Source organism: Heloderma suspectum, chromosome 1 (assembly GCF_057233095.1).
Source record: "Heloderma suspectum isolate Gila_16-S chromosome 1, 16-S_ref, whole genome shotgun sequence".
Taxonomy (NCBI): Eukaryota; Metazoa; Chordata; class Lepidosauria; order Squamata; family Helodermatidae; genus Heloderma; species Heloderma suspectum.
In genome coordinates, this window is record NC_139458.1 from 356,359,098 (window position 1) to 356,374,358 (window position 15,261).

The 15,261-nt window shown below is 41.5% G+C and overlaps 1 protein-coding gene and 1 long non-coding RNA gene across 2 annotated transcripts in view; both read right to left on the reverse strand.

Moving 5' to 3' along the window:
- LOC146359723 (uncharacterized) overlaps nt 1-12,888 on the reverse strand; it is a 100,294-nt gene extending 87,406 nt beyond the window's left edge. The window contains exon 1 of the long non-coding RNA XR_014786756.1: nt 1-12,888. This exon is cut by the window's left edge and continues 45,731 nt beyond it. This is a non-coding gene — a long non-coding RNA (uncharacterized LOC146359723).
- The window catches only part of PRKN (parkin RBR E3 ubiquitin protein ligase), a 1,219,260-nt gene that overhangs the window by 1,180,240 nt on the left and 23,759 nt on the right, over nt 1-15,261 (reverse strand). The gene's annotated exons all lie outside the window — the stretch shown is intronic.

Genomic DNA, 15,261 nt, shown 5'->3' on the forward strand with positions numbered 1-15,261 from the left:
ATCTTCTGAGTCAACAAGGATCAGCCAGAGCCAGAAACATGTGACTACTGTGACCACCAGCATGGAAGGATCCTTGAGGCCGAGGCTAGCCTGAAGGGGAAGTATGCTACTGGAATGGACAACAGTTGCACACAAGGCAGAGGAATCTGTGATGCACTGCAAAGACAGAAACATGCAGTTAGGCTTTTATCAAGTTGAACGGCACTAGATAGTTGTTTTGCTGAGTATCTCCCAAGCTGTTCTCGAGAGTTTCCACACAAAAATTATGATGGCAAAAGGAACCTGTTGAAAGCTTAAAGTCAAGCATAATTCTCCAGTCCCTCTTCTTTTGGGGAACCATAAAGAAGATGGGAAAATGCCAAGGAGCACATGTTATGGCACTTTCTCTGTCACCTGAATGTCAGAAAGGTGCTGTATGGCTACCAGAATCCTGTGATGCTACTCTGGGGACTTGGGATGAGGAGACATGATTAATCTATTGTGGTGGGAAGTATCACCACTGGTGTTGTCCTGTACCTTGCTAAAACACCTCTCTACGGAGAACATCAGTAGTTCAAAACAGAACATCCCAAGGCACCCTCTAAATAAAACCTGGAAAGGTACACAAATCCCAAAGAGAGGCAAATCCCAAAGAGAGGTCAATTTCAATGAGATTTGTTGTTGTTGTTGTTGTTCAGTCGTTCAGTCGTGTCCGACTCTTCGTGACCCCATGGACCATAGCACGCCAGGCCTTCCTGTCCTGCGCTCTTTCCCGGAGCGTGCTCAAGTTCATATTCATTGCATCCGTGATGCTATCTAGCCATCTCATCCTCTGCCATCCCCTTCTCCTTTTGCCTCAATGAGATTTACTCCCAGCTAAATGTGTAGAGGATTACAGGCTTAGTTTTTTAGCATGACTTTATGGAACTGTTAGTTGTTTTAAGTACTATAATTATTTGTAACCTGCCATGAGTGCCATATGCAAAAAGGCAGAACAGAAAATTTAAAAATAATAAATAACATTTCTGGTGAGAAGTGCTTCACAGAATATCACAGCCAAAAAGAACCCCACAGAGAATCAAATTAATCTATTCTCCAAAAAGTAAAATGTTCAAATGAAGACTGCAGCATGAAATTGGTGAAGTAAAAATTATCAGCAATTTGATTCTATTCATTTAGGGCAGGGGTGGGCACTTTCAGGATATCTGGGGGCCACTTTTTCCCCCTGCAAGGGTGCCAAAAATGGGAGGATTAATAATAGTAATAATAAAAATAATAACAACAAAAAACAAAATGGCATCTAGAGCTAGTACAGAGCACGCAAAGGGTGAAAATTAGCTTGTTTGAAAGCTAATCTTGTCCTTTTTGGCGTTCTGTAGCAGCTCCAGACGCCATTGTTTGGCAGGGGCCACATATTGCCCATTCTTGATTTGGGGCTTAAACAAGGCCAGACATTTGCTATGGTGAATATAGTCATTGTATTTATCTTGTACACGTGTGAATTTTGCATAGACACTTCAGTCTATACCTCTTGCATTTAATTGTGTTTTGGCCACATGATTTGCATTTTCCCCGTCTGCACTCATATGTATGAGGACATCATACTGTGGACATCATGTCATTGCATTTGATGAAGTGGGCTCTAGTCCACTAAAGTTTATGATGCAATAAACCTGTTAGCCTTTATAACAGGGTTGAGCAACTTGTGGCCCTCCAGATGTTTTGGTCTACAACTCCCACCATTGGCTATGCTGGCTAGGGCTAGGGATGTACGAAAGTCTCTTACCTGTATCGAAATTTGATTCGCGGTGGGGGGGAGGTGCTCCGTCCCTCCCCCCGAAATTCTGGAAACACCAATTTCCGTCCCTCCACCCCCGAATCCTGGCCGGCCGGGCCGCAAATGGCAGCGGCCATAGCCGCCGCCGTTTGCGTCCCTGCAGTCAGCCGTGATAGGCTACGTAAATGTTTACGTAGCCTATCACAGCTGAGTGGGGGGGAAAAACCCGCGCATACGCAAATGGCGGCGCCCATGGGCGCCATTTGCATACGTGCGGTTGTTGTTGTTGTTGTTTCACTAAGCCGTGATAGGCTACGTAAAGATTAACGTAGCCTATCACGGAATTTTTTAAAAATCTAGCCGTGATAGGCTACGTAAATCTTTATGTAGCCTATCACGTTTTTTTGTTGTTGTCATTTTTTTACTGGAAATGGTGGCGGCGGCAGCCGGTCGGAAGACCGGCCGCCGCAGATGACGACGACGCACCGCCACCGCAGACGCCGCCGCCAGGAGGATTCGCCCAAGGTAAGTCCCGTCCCGGGGGGGGCGGGGGGGCAGACCATTTCGCCACCAATTTCGGGGGGGCAAATGCGCTGGCATTCGGCCTCCCTGAGATTCGTGGCAAAATTCTCTGACATCCCTAGCTAGGACCAATAGGAATTATAGGGCAAAACATCAGGGGAGCCACAAGTTGCCCACCCCTGCTTTAAATGGTGCCTCAGGACTCTTTGTATGCGGTTGCTGTAACAGAGTAACACGTCTCCCATCAACGGAATCCGTTGCACAGCATTTTTTGTATTTTTATAGGGCTTGTTAAGCGTAGTTAAATGTTACTTGGAGACCTATGATTGTGTACTGAAACAGTTCTCCAGCAGAAATCTCTCCTTCTCTGGAGCAGTGAGCTTAAATGTCATCTGAAGGATTCAAATTTACGATGGCATTCTGGTGAGCCTGTGAGTCTCAGTAGGTTTGGCACTGGAGACGGCCTCTTCAGAAAGGGATGACAGCAGATGGCCTCAAGGGAAACTCAGAAACATGACTCATCCCAAGCTGCTAAACAGGGTGCACACTGTTGACTCAAGGAAAAGGACTGTCAGGAAGCAGCCATGGCTAATTGTAGACCTTCCATTTATATCTCCCCCAGCAGGTGTCACTGCAAGGTAGCATTGCTATAAAATTAAATATATCCAAAAGTAAAGACTGCAGTTAGAAAAAGAGAGAAAAAAGCGACATATGTGGAAAGTGAGACATATATAGAAAATGGAAAGCAGATGAGAAAAAAGACGCCATATAAATATAAATAAATAGATAACCATATAAATAGATATGGTCAACAACTGCAAAAAACAGTTTCTTGGGGAACCATACATGATCATGTCGATATAGAATGTTAGCAGCATTCCTTAATGCAAATGATCCTTCTTACAGCTGTTACATCTACGGAAAATGAAGCAGTTAATGACATGACACTAAATGTCACTTTTGTGATGGACTATAGTACCACATACAGCATACAAAAGTATTCATTTGAGATTGTATTTAAGCTTCTACAATTGGGGGGGGGGGTCAAATTAGAAACAGTACCCACAATCAAGATTTCTTCTTACTAACTCTTAAAATTGCATGTGTGAATGGGGGGGGGGCAGTTTAACAAGAAAACAAATTTTCATTTTAAAAGGCAGTCTCTGTACAATCTCTTCAGCTGTCCTGCCACCCAGCCATTCTGCAGGCATTCAGACACTTCACTATAATGTTCAAAAAATCAATAGCAATTTATTCTCTCTTTGGACCCCAAGCAACAAAAGTAAATAATGCTGTCACCTCCAGTCTGCCTGCAGAACATGGTCACAAAACAGTCCTGCCACTATAATACAACCCTATATGGTTCTTTATCTATGCTGGCTCTGCTGATTGTATTGGCTTTCATAAGGGACAAATACTTCAGCAAACCAGCACAAAGGGCTCAGGTTCTTGTACTGTAGCCAGAGAGAGAGAGAGAGAGAGAGAGCTGAGCCTGAACTAAGAAGGAAGTTTGGCATCTCTCATTTCACCTATCTTGATTTTGTCAGGGCAGAAATAAGTTACATGCATAACCTCCTCAGTTAAGGAGTTACATTCTTCAATATGGTACATATATCCAAGCTTCCATTAAAGTAAGAAAGTTTCTTTAAAACCTTGTCCTTCAAAAGGTCAATTGCTGAGCTGTTATTTGTTGACCATTTATTATGTGCTTGGCAATGACGAAGTAAATAATTAAAAAAAAAACAATGTTCCCAAAGGATTACCAATCTGTGTGTTAGCTAAGGGGACATGCGACCAAAGGAAGCAAACAATTGCCAAAGAAATTCCACTGATAATTTGGAATATTGGCCATGTTGTGTGTGTGCTTTCACTGTTCATTACGTCTTCAATTTAGTTTAGGCACCAGAAGTGTTCACTCAAATCATATTGCATCTTAAGCTTTGCTGGGGAACAACAACAGGAGAGGGCTACTGTGTTCATGTCCTGCTTGTGGGCTTCCCAGAGACATCTGGTTGGTCACCCTGAGAAACAGGATGCTGGAATAGACAGGCCTTTAGTTTGATCCAGCATCCATGGGGTTCTTTCTGTATTCTTAATCTTAGAAGTGGATAAACACTTAGTTTTTCTTGTGCATATGAGAAATACATATGCAGATGGATACCGGGGAATATAACCAAATACAGATACTGTGAGTCTGACAAGAATGAAGAAACCAACAGATAACATCAGGCTGATTTCTCTGTTTCTGAGCCTCTCTCTATATATAAAATGTTAGCCAGGTCAGCTATAAATGGTTTGCTTTTTCCTCTCATCCTCTAATTCCATGCTCTCTTGCGCCTTTTAGCCAATATACATATTTCACATTTTAAGTAAATCTGTATTTTGATTTGAGTTGTTACTCAATGGCCTCATCCACATGTGTACATGAACTTGCTTATATAACACATGTGCCCGACAAACCTGGAAATGCAGGGAACTTTTACAGAAGCATTGACCTAGCTTGTACAATCACTATGGCTTGTTTAAGTCATGGCAGGTCCCAGCACATGCAAAGCACTGGCACGTGCTGGGCACCATTTGCCTAATTACCTGCCATGGGTTATTTGAAGGTTATTTCCCTCTCAAACAAGCCATGCTGCCCAGGTTCAGACAAAACAACAAGCTGTGCCTGGGTAGGTAATTAGGCAAATGGTGCCCAGTACACGCTGGCATGCACCGCAGCTTAAACAAGCCATGGCTTGTTTAAGCCCCGGTGATCATGCGAACTGGACCACAGTCTGCACTTAATAGATCATACACTGCACTTCAGCAGTGTAAGAAATTAACTCGAGGATACTTCTTGAAACACAGAAGTTTTATTTTTACCTTTAATATTTACAGAAGGAAGACAAATTCTTGATTAGTATGCCCCCCACACACACACACAGACGGACGGACAAGCAAACTGTTCCTATAAATAGAGATGGTGAAAGAAGAGAATTATAGTCAGACAAATAAGGATTGGGGATAGTGCTAGGGAAATGGCAAGGCAAAGCTTAGGCGGCTAAGCACAACAGGCATTCCTTCAAATTTTTATGGGACAGGGTAAGCCATCTTAGGGACAGAATAGATAGATTCAGACTTGAGAGTGATTTTAGGAGAAAGAATAGAGGGTAGATTTACCTTGTTTTAGAGTAAACAGAACTCAAAGAACATCACTTCCTGCTTGGTCCTGGACATTTGGAAACTGACAGTGGGCACAGGCTACCATTACTTTTACAGGCTTTCATGCATACAGTCAAGATTGGTGTCATCACCCTGGCTGTCTAGATAACTTGATGCACCAAATTACCTAGAAACAGCCAAAAAGGCAATGATGTGATGACTGAACAGCTTTGGATAAGATGTTATTAGGGACCCTGGAGCCCAGCACAAGTTTCATAGCAAAAATAGAATTTGGAATGGAGAGCCCAAGAGCGATGTTGTTCAGTTGACAGAGAGGGAAGGAGATAATGAGGATAACCGAGGTCAACAGTTGGATCTGTTAAGGGAAGAGCACTCCAGAAGGGGGACAGAATCATCTTTGCAAAGGGAAAACAAGATGGAAGGAGGATGGTTACAGTGGGTGAGAGAAAAGGGGCCAAACGGTCTACACCAGTCTCAACTGCTATAGCCTGGGCCCTTCAGGAGGTCTACGGTCCTGCTGAGACTGGAGACCAGGCAGCTTTCCACACCTCGCTACCTGCAAAATGAAGTGCTGCCGAATGGCAGAGTCAAAAAGACAAGACTTTTCATTTAGAAATAAGTGGTGTTGTAAGAAACAAGCATGTGGAATTGGTAAGAACTCTTTTAACAGCTGCAAAACTAGTCATAGCTGCTAAATGGAGATTGGCCAGCACTCCTTCTTTAAAGGAATGGATTAGTAAGAGACAGTATATTGCCTCAATGGTTAAATTAACGGAATCTGTTCACCTACATGAAGGTAGACAACAAAAACACAAGTCTGAACTATGAATGCCATTTATTTCTTACATGAGACAATATAATTTGGTCACTGATTAAAAAAATAAAGCTTTTGCATTATTAGTATACATTTAGATGCTGGTTCATTATGTATCTGTTATGAAAGTTAGGAAAATTAGGACTTGGAATTCTTAGTGATTGTTAATAGTTCAGAATTACTTGAGCATGTCTATACGTATGTTTTATTTTGTATGAGTGACTTTTTTGTAACGGATGTGACGTTTTGTACTTTTGTATATTTACAAAAAAAAAAGTTTTAATCCCTGATGTCTAATGAAGGATATCAAAGAGGTTTATAAAATATCAATAATGTGAAGGAAGTAGAAAAATATAAATTGTTCACCCTCTCACATAACACTAGCAGTCAGGGTCACCCAATAAAATTGAATGGCAGTGGGTTTAGGAGAAACAACAAAAATAATTTAGTTAATGGAGCCCTTTTGAACAACTTATATGGGACTAGGACTTGACTTTGTAGTCCTGTTCTTTTTTTCTTTGTCAGAAGAGAATTAGATGACCCCGCGTACATTCAAAAGGGTTCCTGCTAAACATAAGCACAGGTCTAGCACCTTGCATTCAACCATCCAGGACACTGATACATAGGAAGTGTACAATAGCACAGGATACTAATAGAATATTCACTGTCATTTACTCCCTACTCCCTGCAGTGTAAGTTATAGGTCACAGTGGAGTGCAGGAAGAATCACATCATCAGTAAGCACATAAGACCTTTTAAGTCCTTTGTCTGCCTTCACTATTGATTTCTATCACACTCCAGTCTATATTATGCTTCCCTTTCCTGATTTGCCATTTGTAGTTCTTCTAAATCAGAGGTTCTCAGTTTTGCCATCATGAGGCTCTATATCTCAATGAAAGCATATGCAAGACAGATTTCGTTGACCGTAGACTGTACTCGAAGGGCTGTTCCATGCAGTTCATTTTTTAGGGGTACATCTAAAATGTAACGTCTAGGACAGCTTTTGTGCTGTATTCATGCGGGTTCACTTGTCAAAGAAGTGGGACTGCCTGTGGTACCCTGCTGGCAAACCCAGGTTTATTATAATTTTAAAATGTGTTTACAGTACCTGCATGCCACCCCCCAAAATAGTGCTCTCTGCACGGCTTACAACAATAAAACATTTTAAAATACAATAACCATCAGTCAACAATCAATAAAACAATAAACACAGACGTTTCAGCAGCAGCAAGATGGTATAAGAGCTTCGGCTAATGGGCAGTATAGAAATGAAATGAATAAATAAATAAATAAATAAATAAAATAATAAAATACACAGCATCACTACAAGTCTACAGCAGATCTAAAATTTGGTGGCTTAAAAGAGCAAAGATCTAAAAAGCCTGGGAAAATAAAAAAGGTCTTCACCTAGCACTGAAAGAAGTATAAAGAAGGGGAAGCAGGCAAACATTTCTGGAGAGGGCATTCCAGAACCAGGATGCCACCACCAAAAAGGCCCATTCCCTAATAGCTAGCCACCTGTTGTACCTCGCTTGGCAGAGGCACCCAGAGAAGGGCCTCTGAAGGTTATCTCAGGGTCCAGATATGTACATCTGGGAGGAGGTGATCAGTCAGGTAATTTGATCCCAAACCATTAAGAACTTTAAGGGTCAAAAACTGCGGGACAGCAGCATTCAGACAAAAGGCTTCTTTACAATAAGAATGTGACAGCAATGCATTTTTAGAAATACAAATATCCTCTAATTTGCTTTCTATATAGGAGCACACTACCAATATACACATGAGAATGAGCGGTGTCTCCTACTTCTATCTAAGAAAGCTGTGTTTTCAGTGCACATGCCAGAAGCCTCCTGCTTTTTTGTTTTACAAACAGTGTCGTTGATTATACCTTTTTTGCACCAAATCAAGACCTGGGAATTGGCAGGGACTCCACCAGCTCAGCATTCCTCTCTCCTGTTTAAGTAGAGAACTGCAAAAGTTTGTATGATCACATCTGAAGCACCAACTGCAGCTGCCTAGAACAGTTTCTCTGTGAACCTTATTGTAAAATCCTTCTTGTGCAAACTGGTTAGTATTATTCAGTGAATATTCTTTGCACATGCTCAGATGCTGCCCTCTATCACTTAATGTACTTTGGCTAAACTTTGGCAATGAAGACAGGTTCTGGTGCCGTCCTTACTGGGCAATTAAAATATGCTCATATTCATAAAATATGAGGTTCCAACCAATGCCAATTCCTATGAAAGTATGGCTGTTATTTTGCTGCCTGCTTCAAAGGCAGGGGTGGGGTGGAGGAGATAATAGAAGAATCACTGCTTTGAAGTTATATCAAAGTATAAAGTAAAATGCCAAATTTACTCCTCACAGAGAAAAGACCTCTTAATTGGGAAGTGGCCGCCTGTCTCACTGTCCCTGAGTATTAAGATCTGCAGGAGGGGTCCCCTTGAGAGCACCTTTACTCACAGAGTCCCGTTTGTCGGACATGTGCAAAAGGGCTTTCTCCTGTGTTGTCTCCAAACTCTGGAATGCGCTCCCTCAAGGACTACAATTGCCCCCCCCCCCTTTGCCCTTTGGAAAGGCTGTCAAGAGTCAAGACTCATCTTTTCAATTTGGCTTTTCAAAATTTGTGGTTTTAATGTTTCTTGTTTTTACTGTTTTAATGTACTTGTTTTTATTGTAAGGTTTTATTTTTTAAATTGTTGTACACCACCTTGGTGGCTTTTTAGCAGTATATAAATGTTAATAAAGTAAAAAAATATTAATTCTATCATATCACCACATACAGGGATCCACAAATTTTGGCTTGGATGATGATGATGATGATTACATTATTTATAAAATGCCTAAAGTTTTCTACATGCTGTACAAAGATTTAGAAAACAGCACAGTCCTTACCCCCAGGCTCATAGTCCGATAGGCGTCATGCAAAAGGATGCAAAAGACTACCAAGATTAGAAAGGAACAGGAAGACAAACAAATTCAGGCATTAATTCTGCATAAAGCTACATAAATGTTTAATGAAAGGTGGAATGGACATTAAGGGAGACAGTGCTGCAAGAGGAGGAACCAAATGGCAATTAGTCTCAGCAGAGCTGACACAGTGGGCTGTGATGCCTCACCTCTCCCTTTGATGCTGCTAGGTAAAATGGCTACTAATACGAGACAGGTCTGGGAATGGAGGAGTCAAATGGCTTACTAGCCAGACATCATTGTGATGACCGCTCCACTGATTCTCACACATTATCTTATGTCCTCAGCACACATTTGCCTGATTTAACACTGTCTTCCTATTAAAGACTAGAATATAGCAATGTCAGACTATACATCGGAGGCATTTATGAAACTACTAGCCTTATATGAAGGATTCTTTATTTCAGAATCAAATGGAATGGTAAATACAAGGCAGTAAACAGTAATAGATGCTCAGATCACAGACTATAAACATAATGGGAGGAGATATAAAGCTTTGGAGAGCAGTATAAAGTTAGCTATTTTAGGAAGAATGTTATAATGAAAACCACGGAGGAAGTCCTAAACTTCCAGGTATATCTAACACCTGCTGCATTAGAGACCACTTTAAATTACTCTCCGTGGCAGCTGCTTTGAGGCAGCAAGCTGCTTATATGTGCTGTAGCTTACCACACAAGATCATAGGATTTTACTGCATAACTAGCAAATAAATCAGAAGGCAATGGCTGGTTCATGTGCCTCATCCATTCAGTTTTGTAGCCTTAACAGTTATAAAATGCATCATATCAATTTATTTGTTATTACATTTCTGTCCTGCCTCATGCAGAGACAGGGCGGGGTGGGGGCAGGGGGAGACCCTCAAGGAAGCTTACAAATTATAGGACTTTCTATCTAAAACTGGTTAGATCAAAAATGTCTGGATTATACATCCTATGATGTGCAAGCAGCTGACTCCTTTCACAGTTTCACCTCTCATTGCAATGAAAAGCAAAACAGCAACATTAATGACTTGACAGCTGAGAGCTCCTGTTGGTGGAAAAGGAACTGGAGTTAATAAAAGAAGGATCACGGCCAAATCAAAACCCCAAATAAAGTTTTGTAGCTTTTTCTAGAGATCAGACATTTTAATTGTATCCGACAACTGGTTTGTTCACATTCAGGTGTGAACAACACTGTTAACCTGGGACTCTTGTGTACTTTCTTATGAAAGCATTATGGCTTCCTTTTGCTGACTAAAACAAACATATCTAACAATATAGAATTTATCTGAATAATATACTATTGCTATCATCAGTGAAAACTCCATCTACTCTAACATCTTGTGCGGCTGGTATTCCATTACCTTCTACATGTTTCCCATTAGACAATGTATTTAATTTTCTTGATTTACCCTCATCATTTCTTGATGACATTCCAATCAATTTTAAATGAATAGACTGTCTTCATTTCAAATAAGCAGGCTACATTTTTAGTAACATATTGTAAACATTACAAAAGACCGATTATGTTTGATGAAGTATGCCAAGCTTCTCTGATTTTAGTGTGTTGTGTTCTGCTATTTAGGCCTAGATCTAAGCAATTATGTCATCTAAAATGTAGGGGGAGACTTAAATTCAGGTTCAAAATAGATCCATAAGAAGTGTAATTCAGCGAGGATTTGCCTCTAAACAAAACACAGCTAAGCTAGAAATGTTACATACCAAAAGCTTATAACTATGTATAAATGCTATTCATGACATGGGGGTGGAGATGTATCCAGTTTAATATTTGTGAAATAATACTACAGCAAATGTTGTAAAGACCAATCTCAAAGCTTCCTCTGTAGAAGCTGTAGGAGTTGCTTAAAAAAAACTTCTGAAGGATGTACAGGATTAAAAAAGAGTTAGTGTTCCAAGTCAGACCACTGCCTGGCTAGAGTAAATATAAAAGCTTGGAAAAAATAGATGACAGTATGTTATAATTAAAAAACAACAAGATTTCCTAGGGCAGATGTTAATACCAGGGTGACATTTAACATTTAATGCTGATCGTAACCTTTAAAACAAGTTGACAAGACACTACAACAGTGCTTAAAAGAATAAAAGTATTGTAATAGCATGAAAAGATATAGAAACAAAGAGCAAGGTTACACAGAACTTATTTGTAACGATGTACGGTTCCTATAAAAATATTTAAAATGGATGAGATGTTGTGTTAAACACATAAATGTGTAGTATGTTCAGTGCTGAGCTGAACAAAGGGCGGTTCGGAGGGTGGCAACAAGGGAGAGAGTTTTCTCAGTAGTGGCCTCCCAACTGTGGAAGGCTCTCACCAGTGAGGTCTGCCTGGCACCAACATTGTCATCTTTTCTGTGCCAGATTAAGACTTTCCTCTACTCCCAGGTATTTAACGGCATATGGTGGGGCTTACTAATGTTAGTTTCTTATCAGGTCCTGGAAATTTGTATTATTAATTGTTCTTAACTGTTTCAAACTGTTTGAATTTGTGGATGTTAAAGGTTTTATGTTATGTTTTATCATATGACTAATGGAGAGAGAGAAAGAAAGAAAGAAAGAAAGGGAGGGAGGGAGGGAGGGCACTTTTGGCAATCCCTTTTGCCCCTGAAAATCAATCTTACCCACACATTTCAGTGATTTTTGCACCCCTTTGTGACAATCTCTTGCCTTAGTCGAATTGTGCATTGTTGACTAGTTGCAGAAAAATGCAGATGGAGATGCACACGTTACCCAGGCTGGGAAGACAGAAAGCAACAGCCATAGTTGCCTCAGTAAGAAGGATGTGTTCCTTCTCTACTGCAACCAGTGAGAGGGCAAAGCAAGGACTTTGGTTGTCCTCTATGACATCAGGGAACCAAATCTGATTAGCTACCTAATGTCATGATGCCATCACATTCACTACATGATCTTCACTTGGTTGGAATCATGCAAGGACAAAGAAAGGAGCCCTAAAAAAAGATGCAGAAGTTGTAGCAGGGATGGACCACAATTCATGGGTAGAGCACATCCTCAGCATGCAGAAGTCTCAGGTTCAATCCCTGCAATCTTCACTTAAGAATCAGTTAGGAAGCGATTGCAGAGACCTCTCCTGGAGATCCAAGGGAACTGCTGCCAGACAACACTGAGCTAGATGGACAAATAGTCTGATCTAGTATAAGGCATCTTCCTGTGCTCCTAAGGCATAATGAGGCTGTGAACAAGCATGACAAAACACACCTAGGTAGATGTGCCATTTTGTGTTTTTTTAAGGGCTTTTCACACACCCTACTTTCTGCCCCCAAAATGTTGAGAGTGAAGATTCAGTACATGACTAATTAATTATAATGAAGAAAAACCCTTTTCAGAAGTCAGAACAGAAACAGAAATCCAAGATCACGTAATTGTCCTTACCAAACACTGGTACTATAATTAAAACCTGCCTTCCCACTGGACGTATCAGTCCCGCATTTCAGCCACACCCTTGACACTCAAGTCAACTGTGATTCTTCCCCCACTGCTCTCCTAGGGCTGACAAAAGAGCAGGATCAAAACCTTTTGTTACAACTGTGGTAAAGGCAGCAGAAGCACAGGGCATGTTGTTATGGTGGAGAACCAGTGTGGTGTAGTGGCTAGAGTGCTGGACTGGAAGTCAAGAGATCAGGGTTCTAGTCCCCACTCGGCCATGGAAGCTCACTGGGTGACTTTATTTATTTATTATTGCATTTATATCCCACCTTTTTTCCTCTTGCAAGGAACCCAAGGTGGCTTACATTATCCTCCTCCTCTCCATTTTATCCTCACAACAACAACCCTGTGAGGTGGGTTGGGCTGAGAGTCTGTGACTGGTCCAAAGTCACCCAGTGAGCTTCCATGGCCGAGTGGGGACTAGAACCCGGATCTCCCAGCTCCCAGTCCAACACTCTTGCCACTACACCACACTGGCTCTCTTTGGGCCAGTCACAGACTCTCAGCCCAACCCACCTCACAGGGTTGTTGTTGTGAGGATAAAATGGAGGAGGGGGAGGACTATGTACTTTGCCTTGGGTTCCTTAAGGAGGAAAAAAGGTGGGATATAAATGTAATAAATAAATAAATATGGCACTGCTATCTGACTGCTGTGAAAAGGACTATCACTGGTTTTGCCCTGAAGCACTGCTGGATCACAGCTTAGGATCTGAACAAAATAAGAACATAAGAAGAGCCTGCTGGATCAGACCAAGGGTCCACCTAGTCCAGCATTCTGTTCACACAGTGGCCATCCAGCTGTCCACTGGAAACCCACAAGTAGGGACATGAGTGCAACAGCACCCTTTTGCCTATGTTCCCCAGAAACTGGTGTACATAGGCATACTGTCTCTGATATTGGAGGTAGCATATAGGCATCAAGACTAGTAGCCTTTGATAGCCTTCTCCTCCATGAATTTGTCTAACCCCCTTTTAAAGCCATCCAAATTGGTAGACTTCACCAATAAGCTGAAGAACGGCTGGTCGATGTCCCTTAGTGGCTCACAATCTACCCCCAATGGGAAATAACCTTTGAGGTGTAATAAGAATGCCTGGAATGCGTGAGCAGTTTTGGAGAAGAAGACTCATTCTTTCTCTCCCCATCCCAACAAGTAAAGAAACCTTTGGTGGTGGACTGTTTTTCTATGCTAACCATTATCATCACCATCATAGATTTCTAAACAAACCCAGTATTACAGAACCTCGGGAAGTCTCCAGAGCATAGCCCCTTAAACATCTCACCTCAGGGAAGTGGGGAGCATGTAACAATATGCTTGGGGGGAGGGGGCACCAGAAGACTACAGTGAGACATATGGGGGTGGGGGAAAGAGATGGAAAATAACCAAGTTCTTCTTTAAAACTGAAAATCCATTAATTCTTAAGATTTGGGGGAGGTGAGACTCTATAAGTACTGATTAGAAGTTCAAGAATGCAGTCTAATTACTGAAATTTATATTCATCCTGAATCTTTCAGAGACAGAAGTGGTTCCATAGCTGTGCAAATGATCCTCTAGCATCCCAGTAACTCTTAGTTGTATGTGCAAGTGGGGAAACTACATATCACAACACTTTACAGATGTGGCTCTTCAGACACAATTTAATGTGACTGGCATTACCACCATTTTTTTCTGGCAGACCATCTATGGCTACAGCAAGTGCAAGTCAGCCTTTTAAAAAAACTTTTACATTATGAATATGTATACTGCCCTTCAACTAACTGGTTCCGACAGCGGTTAACAATGAAAGCAATACAGAATCAGAACAACAAATAAAACAATCAAACCAGCAACTGAAAGCAAAACAATCCAAACTCAGACCAGAAAGGGCCAGGGAGAATTTTAAAACAGGGTCTATGCCTGGTGCCAAAAAGGCAGTAAAGTAGGCACCAGGTGAGTTGGGTTGGGAATTCCATAAATGGAGACACCACCACTGAAAAAGTGGTTTCTCTCCTGTTGCCACTTGCATCACCTGAGAAAGCAGGGGCACACGGAACAGGCGAAGCTTTCCCTGAAACAGATACCCATGGTAGGCAACATTTCACCTTTCTTGCTGACCTGCAGATGTACAAGGTGCACATGCCTGGGAGGAGAGGAGGGGATGATAATTCTAGATGTGATAATAATTTATACTAACTGAAATATAAAGAACTCTTCTCATCTAAGGAATTATTTTAAGAAGATTTATAGAGAAAAGAAGAAAAGAAAAAAAAAAGGGTTAAGTAGCCAGGCTTTTGTTAACCACTACTGAGCAATTTTGAGTAAAAGAGATGCAATTTGAATATAAGAAGGGCATGATCCATCCAAAGTGAAAGACGTAATAGCCCAATCCTGTGCCTCTTTATTCAGAGGTCTCAGTAATTTCAATGTTGTCTGCTTCCAATTAAGTGTGCAATAGGCCTGCAGTAGGGATGTCAGAGAATTCCGCCACGGATCTCGGGGAGGCCGAATGCCAGTGCATTCGGCCCCCGAAATCGGTGGCGGAACTGTCTGCCACCCCCCCCCCGCCAACCCATGGGACGAGACTTACCTGGGGCGGATCTTCCTGGCGGCGGCGGC